This window comes from Triticum urartu, chromosome 3, assembly GCF_003073215.2.
Source record: "Triticum urartu cultivar G1812 chromosome 3, Tu2.1, whole genome shotgun sequence".
NCBI lineage: Eukaryota > Viridiplantae > Streptophyta > Magnoliopsida > Poales > Poaceae > Triticum > Triticum urartu.
Genome location: NC_053024.1, coordinates 579334946 through 579345861, shown reverse-complemented (window position 1 = coordinate 579345861; position 10916 = coordinate 579334946).

Here is a 10916-nt window from a genome sequence, read left to right as displayed (position 1 = left end):
CTGTTGGGAGAGGTTACCAGTTCAGTGATTGCATTCATGGTGTCGTCCCGAGTCCCGACACGCCGCTCGATGGGACTATTTGAACCGGACGGCGAGGGCAAACCCTAGCCAACCCCCTTTCCCTCTAGTTTGTGTTGCCACCAGATCCCGCGTCTCCTTCCCCTTCCTCTCTAGTCTTGTTGTCCGCCATGGTCCGGCAAAAGATTACCTATTACAAAATGTTAATGCTTGAGCGTCGGACGAAGATCGCGCAGGAGATGCACATCGCGGAGGAACGTCGTGCCGCTCACCTTGTGTGGGAGGACGAGACAAAGGCGAATGAGGAGGTGTCGAAGCAAGAGGCGGAGGAAGAGAATGAGGAGGAAGAGGAGGCAGAGGAGGAGGAGGTTTCATGTGAAGGAAATATGCCCTAGAGGCAATAATAAAGTTATTATTTATTTCCTTATATCATGATAAATGTTTATTATTCATGCTAGAATTGTATTAACCGGAAACATGATACATGTGTGAATACATAGACAAACAGAGTGTCACTAGTATGCCTCTACTTGATTAGCTCGTTGATCAAAGATGGTTATGTTTCCTAACCATAGACATGAGTTGTCATAGACATGAGTTGATCAAAGATGATACATGTGTGAATACATAGACAAACAGAGTGTCACTAGTATGCCTCTACTTGACTAGCTCGTTGATCAAAGATGGTTATGTTTCCTAACCATAGACATGAGTTGTCATTTGATAAACGGGGTCACATCATTAGGAGAATGATGTGATTGACTTGACCCATTTCGTCAGCTTAGCACTTGATCGTTTTAGTTTACTGCTATTGCTTTCTTCATGTCTTATACATGTTCCTATGACTATGAGATTGTGTAACTCCCGATTATCGGAGGAACACTTTGTGTGCTACCAAACGTCACAACGTAACTGGGTGATTATAAAGGTGATCTACAGGTGTCTTTGATGGTACTTGTTGAGTTGGCATAGATCAAGATTAGGATTTGTCACTCCGATTGTCGAAGAGGTATCTCTGGGCCCACTCGGAAATGCACATCACTATAAGCCTTGCAAGTATTGTAACTAGTGAGTTAGTTGCGGGATCATGCATTACAGAACGAGTAAAGAGACTTGCCGGTAACGAGATTGAACTAGGTATTGAGATACCGATGATCGAATCTCGGGCAAGTAACATACCGATGACAAAGGGAACAACGTATGTTGTTATGCGGTTTGACCGATAAAGATCTTCATAGAATATGTGGGAGCCAATACGAATATCTAGGTTCCGCTATTGGTTATTGACCGGAGACGTGTCTCGGTCATGTCTACATAGTTCTCGAACCCGTAGGGCCCGCACGCTTAAAGTTCGGTGACGATCGGTATTATGAGTTTTTTGTGTTTTGATGTACCGAAGGTAGTCCGGAGTCCCGGATATGATCACGGACATGACGAGGAGTCTCGAAATGGTCGAGACGTAAAGATCAATATATTGGACGACTATATTCAGACACCGGAAGTATTCTGGGTGATTTCGGAGAAAACCGGAGTGCCGGAGGGTTACCGACCCCCCCTCCCCGGAGAAATAATGGGCCTTATGGGCCTTAGTGGAGAGAGAGAGAGAGCTGGCCTAGGGCAGGCCGCGCGCCCCTCCCCCTCTGGTCTGAATTGGACTAGAAGAGGGGGGGGCGCCCCCTTTCCTTCTCCATCTCCCCCTTCCTTTCCCCCTCCTAGTAGGAGTAGGAAAGAGGGGAGTCCTGCTCCTACTAGGAGGAGGACTCCTCCTCCTGGCGCGCCATAGAGGGTCGGCCGGCCTCCCCCCTTGCTCCTTTATATACGGGGGCAGGGGGCACCTCTAGACACACAAGTTGATCGTTGATCCCTCACCCGTGTGCAGTGCCCCCCTCCACCATAATCCACCTTGATCATATCGTAGCAGTGCTTAGGCGAAGCCCTGCATTGGTAGCAACATCATCACCGCCAACACGTCGTCATGCTGACGGAACTCTCCCGTGAAGCTCTGCTGGATCAGAGTTCATGGGACATCATCGAGCTGAACGTGTGCTGAACTCAGAGGTGTCGTGCGTTCGGTACTTGGATCGGTCGGATCGTGAAGACGTTCGACTAAATCAACCGCGTTCTCATAACGCTTTCGCTTACGGTCTACGAGGGTACGTGGACGATACTCTTCCCTCTCGTTGCTATGCATCACCATGATCTTGCGTGTGCGTAGAATTTTTTTGAAATTACTACGTTCCCCAACAATAGCATCCGAGCCTGGGTTTATGCGTAATATGCACGAGTAGAACACAAATGAGTTGTGGGCGATACAAGTCATACTTCTTACCAGCATGTCATACTTTGGTTCGGCGGTATTGTTGGATGAAGCGGCCCGGACGGACATTACGCGTACGTTTACGCGAGACTGGTTCTACCGACGTGCTTTGCACATAGGTGGCTGGCGGGTGTCAGTTTCTTCAACTTTAGTTGAACCGAGTGTGGCTACGCCCGGTCCTTGAGAAGGTTAAAACGGCACTAACTTGACAAACTATCGTTGTGGTTTTGATGCGTAGGTAAGAACGGTTCTTGCTCAGCACATAGCAGCCACGTAAAACTTGCAACAACAAAGTAGAGGACGTCTAACTTGTTTTAGCAGGGCATGTTGTGATGTGATATGGTCAATACATGATGCTATATTTTGTTATATGTGATGATCATGTTTTGTAACCGAGTTATCGACAACTGGCAGGAGCCATATGGTTGTCGCTTTATTGTATGCAATGCAATCGCCCTGTAATTGCTTTACTTTATCACTAAGTGGTAGCGATAGTCGTAGAAGCAATAGTTGGTGAGACGACAACGATGCTACGATGGAGATCAAGGTGTCGCGCCGGTGACGATGGTGATCATGACGGTGCTTCGGAGATGGAGATCACAACACAAGATGATGATGGCCATATCATATCACTTATATTGATTGCATGTGATGTTTATCCTTTATGCATCTTATTTTGCTTACATCGACGGTAGCATTATAAGATGATCTCTCACTAAATTTCAAGGTACAAGTGTTCTCCCTGAGTATGCACCGTTGCGAAAGTTCGTCGTGCCGAGACACCACGTGATGATCGGGTGTGATAAGCTCTACGTTCACATACAACGGGTGCAAGCCAGTTTTGCACATGCAGAATACTCGGGTTAAACTTGACGAGCCTAGCATATGAAGATATGGCCTCGGAACACTGGAGACCGAAAGGTCGAGCGTGAATCATATAGAAGATATGATCAACATATTGATGTTCACCATTGAAAACTACTCCATCTCACGTGATGATCGAACATGGTTTAGTTGATATGGATCACGTGATCACTTAGATGATTAGAGGGATGTCTATCTAAGTGGGAGTTCTTTAATAATTTGATTAATTGAACCTTAATTTATCATGAACTTAGTACCTGATAGTATTTTGCATGTCTATGTTGTTGTAGATAGATGGCCCGTGTTGTTGTTCCGTTGAATTTTAATGTGTTCCTTAAGAAAGCAAAGTTGAAAGATGATGGTAGCAATTACACGGACTGGGTCCGTAACTTGAGGATTATCCTCATTGTTGCACAGAAGAATTACGTCCTGGAAGCACCGCTAAGTGCCAAACATGGGGCAGGAGCAACACCAGATGTTATGAACGTCTAACAGAGCAAAGTTGATGACTACTCGATAGTTCAGTGTGCCATGCTTTACGGCTTAGAACCGGAACTTCAACGACGTTTTGAAAGTCATGGAGCATATGAGATGTTCCAGGAGTTGAAGTTAATATTTCAAGCAAATGCCCGGATTGAGAGATATGAAGTCTCTAATAAGTTCTATAGCTGCAAGATGGAGGAGAATAGTTCTGGAGTGAACATATACTCAGAATGTCTGGGTACCATAACCACTTGACTCAACTGGGAGTTAATCTTCCTGTTGATAGTGTCATTGACAGAGTTCTTCAATCACTACCACCAAGCTACAAGAGCTTCATGATGAACTATAACATGCAAGGGATGAATAAAACAATTCTCGAGCTCTTGGCAATGCTAAAGGTTGCGGAGGTAGAAATCAAGAAGGAGCATCAAGTGTTGATGGTTAACAAGACCAGTAGTTTTAAGAAAAAGGGTAAAGGGAAGAAGAAAGGGAACTTCAAGAAGAACAGCAAACAAGTTGTTGCTCAAGAGAAGAAACCCAAGTCTGGACCTAAGCCTGAGACTGAGTGCTTCTACTACAAACAGAATGGTCATTGGAAGCGGAACTGCCCCAAGTATTTGGCGGATAAGAAGGATGGCAAGGTGAACAAAGGTATATGTGATATACATGTTTTTGATGTGTACCTTACTAATTCTCGCAGTAGTGTCTGGCAGGGCCGGGCCGTCAAAATCCGGGGCCCTGTGCCAAACTATCAAATGAGGCATATCTCCATGGGAAAAAAGTTAGTTTATTTCTAGTTGCTTATGAGATTGAGTTAAATCATCAATCTGTCATTTTCCTTGCGTTTTTGTTAATCAGATTAATATTCTCTAGGTAGATTTTGTAGTGGACATGGCTTGGATCCTGAAACATCAGACGTCTAGACAAATTGATGCATATCAAACAGTTAGGAACAAACTATTGGTAGAATTGCTTGCTAGGCAAATCGTAGAACTCATTTGGGATCCGAGAGATGGACGTCGAACTTGTCTGGTTGAACGGCCCCGGGATAGCTGCGAGGAATTGAAGGAGAAGCGAGCAGCCTAGAGGCGAGATCGATCGGCGATCATGTGGAAAGAAGACGCAATAGCCAATATTATGTTGATTGAAAAATTAAAGTGACAAAGAGCTAGCACCTGTCCATGGAGTTCCCTTGATTAGTTGATTTAGTGCGTCGCCGGAACACGGCCGTGTGCTTGCCCTAGTTACCGCTGGATGTTGCAGCACCAGACTTCTGTGGTGCCTCCTTGCATTGCAGGCCTTGCCGCTACCGGTCCTCTGCTGCGTTGCCGGCCTGCCGCTGCCGGTCTGACGCTGCGCCGTTAGGGTTAGCGCTAGATCGGGATTCCAACAACTCACATGCGAATGATCGGTATTCTCCAGGCCATCTAATTAGCGATCAATTACCCAGAGGTACGCGCTTGCGACCCTAATTAACCAGCCTGCTAGCTAAACTAGGCCTAAAATGGGGCCCCTCCTACTTGGAGGCCATGTGCGGCCGCACCAGCCGCACACCCCTGCGCTCGGGCCTGGTGTCTGGGTATTTGATACTGGTTCTGTTGCTAATATTTGCAACTCGAAACAGGGACTACGGATTAAGCAAAGATTGGCAAAGGACGAGGTGACGATGCGCATGGGAAATGGTTCCAAAGTCGATGTGATCGCAGTCGGCACGCTACCTCTACATCTACCTTCGGGATTAGTATTAGACCTGAATAATTGTTATTTGGTGCCAGCATTAAGCATGAACATTATATCTAGATCTTGTTTGATGCGAGACGGTTATTCATTTAAATCAAAGAATAATGGTTGTTCTATTTATATGAGTAATATCTTTTATGGTCATGCACCCTTAAAGAGTGGTCTATTCTTTTTGAATCTCGATAGTGGAGATACACATATTCATAGTATTGAAGCTAAAAGATGCAGAGTTGATAATGATAGTGCAACTTATTTGTGACACTGCTGTTTAGGTTATATTGGTATAAAGCGCATGAAGAAACTCCATTCTGATGGACTTTTGGAATCACTTGATTATGAATCACTTGGTACTTACGAACCGTGCCTCATGGGCAAGATGACTAAAACGCCGTTCTCCGGAACTATGGAGCGAGCAACAGATTTGTTGGAAATCATACATACTGATGTATGTGGTCCGATGAATATTGAGGCTTGCGGCAGGTATCGTTATTTTCTCACCTTCACAAATGATTTGAGCAGATATGGGTATATCTACTTGATGAAACATAAGTCTGAAACATTTGAAAAGTTCAAAGAATTTTAGAGTGAAGTGGAAAATCATCGTAACAAGAAAATAAAGTTTCTACGATCTGATCGTGGAGGAGAATATTTGAGTTATGAGTTTGGTCTTCATTTGAAACAATGCGGAATAGTCTCGCAACTAACGCCACCTGGAACACCACAATGTAATAGTGTGTCCGAATGTCGTAATTGTACTTTATTAGATATGGTGCGATCTATGATGTCTCTTACTGATTTACCGCTATCGTTTTGGGGTTATGCTTTAGAGATGGCTGCATTCACGTTAAATAGGGCACCATCTAAATCCGTTGAGACGACTCCTTATGAACTGTGGTTTGGCAAGAAACCAAAGTTGGCGTTTCTTAAAGTTTGGGGCTGCGATGCTTATGTGAAAAAGCTTCAACCTGATAAGCTCGAACCCAAATCGGAGAAATGTGTCTTCATAGGATACCCAAAAGAGACAGTTGGGTACACCTTCTATCACAGATCCGAAGGCAAGACTTTTGTTGCTAAGAATGGATCCTTTCTAGAGAAGGAGTTTCTCTCGAAAGAAGTGAGTGGGAGGAAAGTAGAACTTGATGAGGTAATTATACCTGCTCCCTTATTGGAAAGTAGTTCATCACAGAAACCGGTTTCTGTGACACCTACACCAATTAGTGAGGAAGCTAATGATGATGATCATGAAACTTCAGATCAAGTTACTACCGAACCTCGTAGGTCAACCAGAGTAAGATCCGCACTAGAGTGGTACGGTAATCCTGTTCTGGAGGTCATGTTACTAGACCATGACGAACCTACAAACTATGAGGAAGCAATGATGAGCCCAGATTCCGCAAAATGGCTTCAGGCTATGAAATCTGAGATGGGATCCATGTATGAGAACAAAGTGTGGGCTTTGGTTGACTTGCCCGATGATCGGCAAGCCATCGAGAATAAATGGATCTTCAAAAAGAAGACAGACGCTGATGGTAATGTTACTGTCTACAAAGCTTGACTTGTTGCGAAAGGTTTTCGACAAGTTCAAGGAGTTGACTACGATGAGACCTTCTCACCCGTAGCGATGCTTAAGTCTGTCTGAATCATGTTAGCTATTGCCGCATTTTATGATTATGAAATTTGGCAAATGGATGTAAAGACTGCATTCCTGAATGGATTTCTAGAAGAAGAGTTGTATATGATGCAACCTGAAGGTTTTATCGATCCAAAGGGTGCTAACAAAGTGTGCAAGCTCCAGCGATCCATTTATGGACTGGTGCAAGCCTTTCGGAGTTGGAATAAACGTTTTGATAGTGTGATCAAAGCATATGGTTTTATACAGACTTTTGGAGAAGCCTGTATTTACAAGAAAGTGAGTGGGAGCTCTGTAGCATTTCTAATATTATATGTGGATGACATATTGTTGATTGGAAATGATATAGAATTTCTGGATAGCATAAAAGGATACTTGAATAAGAGTTTTTCAATGAAAGACCTCGGTGAAGCTGCTTACATATTCGGCATCAAGATCTATAGAGATAGATCAAGATGCTTAATTGGACTTTCACAAAGCAGATACATTGACAAAGTTTTGAAGAAGTTCAAAATGGATCAGGCAAAGAAAGGATTCTTGCATGTGTTACAAGGTGTGAAGTTGAGTAAGACTCAATGCCCGACCACTGCAGAAGATAGAGAGAAAATGAAAGATGTTCCCTATGCTTCAGCCATAGGCTCTATCATGTATGCAATGCTGTGTACCAGACCTGATGTGTGTCTTGCTATTAGTTTAGCAGGGAGGTACCAAAGTAATCCAGGAGTGGATCACTGGACAGCGGTTAAGAACATCCTAAAATACCTGAAAAGGACTAAGGATGTGTTTCTCGTTTTATGGAGGTGACAAAGAGCTCATCGTAAATGGTTACGTTGATGCAAGCTTTGACACTGATCCGGACGATTCTAAATCGCAAACCGGATACGTGTTTATATTGAACGGTGGAGCTGTCAGTTGGAGCAGTTCTAAACAAAGCGTCGTGACAGGATCTACATGTGAAGTGGAGTACATTGCTGCTTCGAAAGCAGAAAATGAAGGAGTTCATATCCGATCTAGGTGTCATACCTAGTGCATCGGGTCCAACGAAAATCTTTTGTGACAATACTGGTGCAATTGCCTTGGCAAAGAATCCAGATTTCACAAGAGAACCAAGCACATCAAGAGACGCTTCAATTCCATCCGCGATCAAGTCCAGGTGGGAGACATAGAGATTTTCAAGATATATACGGGTCTGAATGTTCTAGACCTGTTGACTAAGCCTCTCTCATGAGCAAAATATGATCAGCACTAATACTCCATGGGTTTTAGAATCATTAAAATGTAATCTAGATTATTGATTCTAGTGCAAGTGGGAGAGTGAAGGAAGTATGCCCTAGAGGCAATAATAAAATTATTATTTATTTCCTTATATCATGATAAATGTTTATTATTCATGCTAGAATTGTATTAACCAGAAACATGATACATGTGTGAATACATAGACAAACAGAGTGTCACTAGTATGCCTTTACTTGACTAGCTCGTTGATCAAAGATGGTTATGTTTCCTAACCATATACATGAGTTGTCATTTGATAAACGGTATCACATCATTAGGAGAATGATGTGATTGACTTGGCTCATTTCGTCAGCTTAGCACTTGATCATTTTAGTTTACTGCTATTGCTTTCTTCATGACTTATACATGTTCCTATGACTATGAGATTGTGTAACTCCCGATTAGCGGAGGAACACTTTGTGTGCTACCAAACGTCACAACGTAACTGGGTGATTATAAAGGTGCTCTACAGGTGTCTCCGATGGTACTTGTTGAGTTGGCATAGATCAAGATTAGGATTTGTTACTCCGATTGTCGGAGAGGTATCTCCGGGCCCACTCGGTAATGCACATCACTATAAGCCTTGCGAGCATTGTAACTAATGAGTTAGTTGCAGGATGATGCATTACAGAACGAGTAAAGAGACTTGCCAGTAACGAGATTGAACTAGGTATTGAGATACCGACGATCGAATCTCGGGCAAGTAACATACCGATGACAAAGGGAACAACTTATGCTGTTATGCGGTTTGACCGATAAAGATCTTCATAGAATATGTGGGAGCCAATATTAACATCCAGGTTCCGCTATTGGTTATTGACCGAAGACGTGTCTCGGTCATGTCTGCATAGTTCTCGAACCCGTAGGGTCCGCACACTTAAAGTTCGGTGACGATCGGTATTATGAGTTTTTTGTGTTTTGATGTACTGAAGGTAGTTTGGAGTCCCGGATATGATCACGGTCATGACGAGGAGTGCCAAAATGATCGAGACGTAAAGATCATTATATTGGACGACTATATTCGGATGCCAGAAGTATTCCGGGTGATTTCGGAGAAAACCCGAGTGCCGGAGGGTTGATGAACCCCCCCCCCTCGGAGAAATAATGGCCCTTATGGGCCTTAGTGGAGAGAGAGGGGGGGCTGGCCTAGGGCAGGCCACGCGCCCCTCCCCCTCTGGTCTGAATTGGACTAGGAGAGGGGGGCGCCTGTCGTGGTTCTAAGCCTGACAGTAGAATAGGGGGGTAGGAATGTAGAGGCAAGATCCTAGATATGGAGGAGTTGTACACGCGAGTTTTACGAGTTCAGGCCCTTCTCGGAGGAAGTAACAGCCCTACGTCTCGGAGCCCGGAGGCGGTCGACTGGATATATGCGTGTGAATTACAAAGGGTGCGAACCCTTGTCCCGGAGGAGGGGGTGGCTTATATAGAGTGCGCCAGGACCCCAGCCAGCCCACGTTACAAAGGGTTCAATGTACATTAAGGCAGGGCATTACTGGTAACGCTAGTAATAAAGAGATATAAATGATCTTTAAGGTTACAGAGTGAATGACCGGCCGTTGTCATCCTGAGTGACGTTAGGCCTTCTACACTCCGAGTGGTTTCTTGTATCGTCGAGTGGTTGTTCACATAGTCGAGAGTCTTCTATACTGTCAAGTGGAACATAGCTTCACGGTCGAGTGGATGATGATTTTGCTTCGACCGCTTCTGGTTCCTTTAGAGATGTCCTTGTGGAGGGTATCTTGGACAAATCCATGACCCTACCCTAGGTACATAGCTTCATCATTAGCCCCCGAATGGATCAGGGTTTGAGTGAGGAAGGAGTTGGGAACACTTCCGACTCATTCTTTGTGCTATGAGTATAACTTGTTCTGGAACAATGAACCGAGGAGACAACATCAATTTCTTCTTCAGTCGCCTTGGTCCATTCTTAGTTTTTGTCGAGTGAACCTTCATGGTAGAATTCCGAATGATAATGTGGAGGATGTTTTCGGTCTGACCAGTTGCTCTGCTCTCCGCGGATTTCGCGGGATTCGAATTTCAGGAAGCGTGCCAGACGGGCGAGGCCGTGGTAATCGGGATGGGTTAGGAAGGTCTCCTCGATCCCCGCGCCACCTTTTTCGCCACGTACTGCGCGCGCGACTGTTGCGGGATTTGTTTAGATCGTTTGGGCCTACCAGTCAGTCACTCGGGGAATGACCTTATAAAAGGCACCGGACCGGGTCTCTCCACCATGCGCTCCCATTCTCTTTTCTTCTTCCTTCGACCTCTCCGCCACGCTCGCTTCTGCTCTCGTCGCCGAACCCTCGCTCGAACTCGATCTGCCGCCATGGGAAAAGAGAAGACGGTGGCACTGGAGCACGCGAAGAAGGCGACCACGAAGGCGAAGGGCAAGCGGACCAGCCGGGGCGGATCCTCATCAAGATCCAGCCTGCCGCCGGGCTGGATCCAGGGCGACTGGATCCGCTCGACGATCAGCCAGGACGACCTCGACGACCTGGTGGAGGGGGGACTGATCCCCCACAAATCGGCGCAGCTCCCGGGGAACGAGACGGAGCCGCAGCCAAGGGAGGGTGAGTGCGTTCTCCTCGC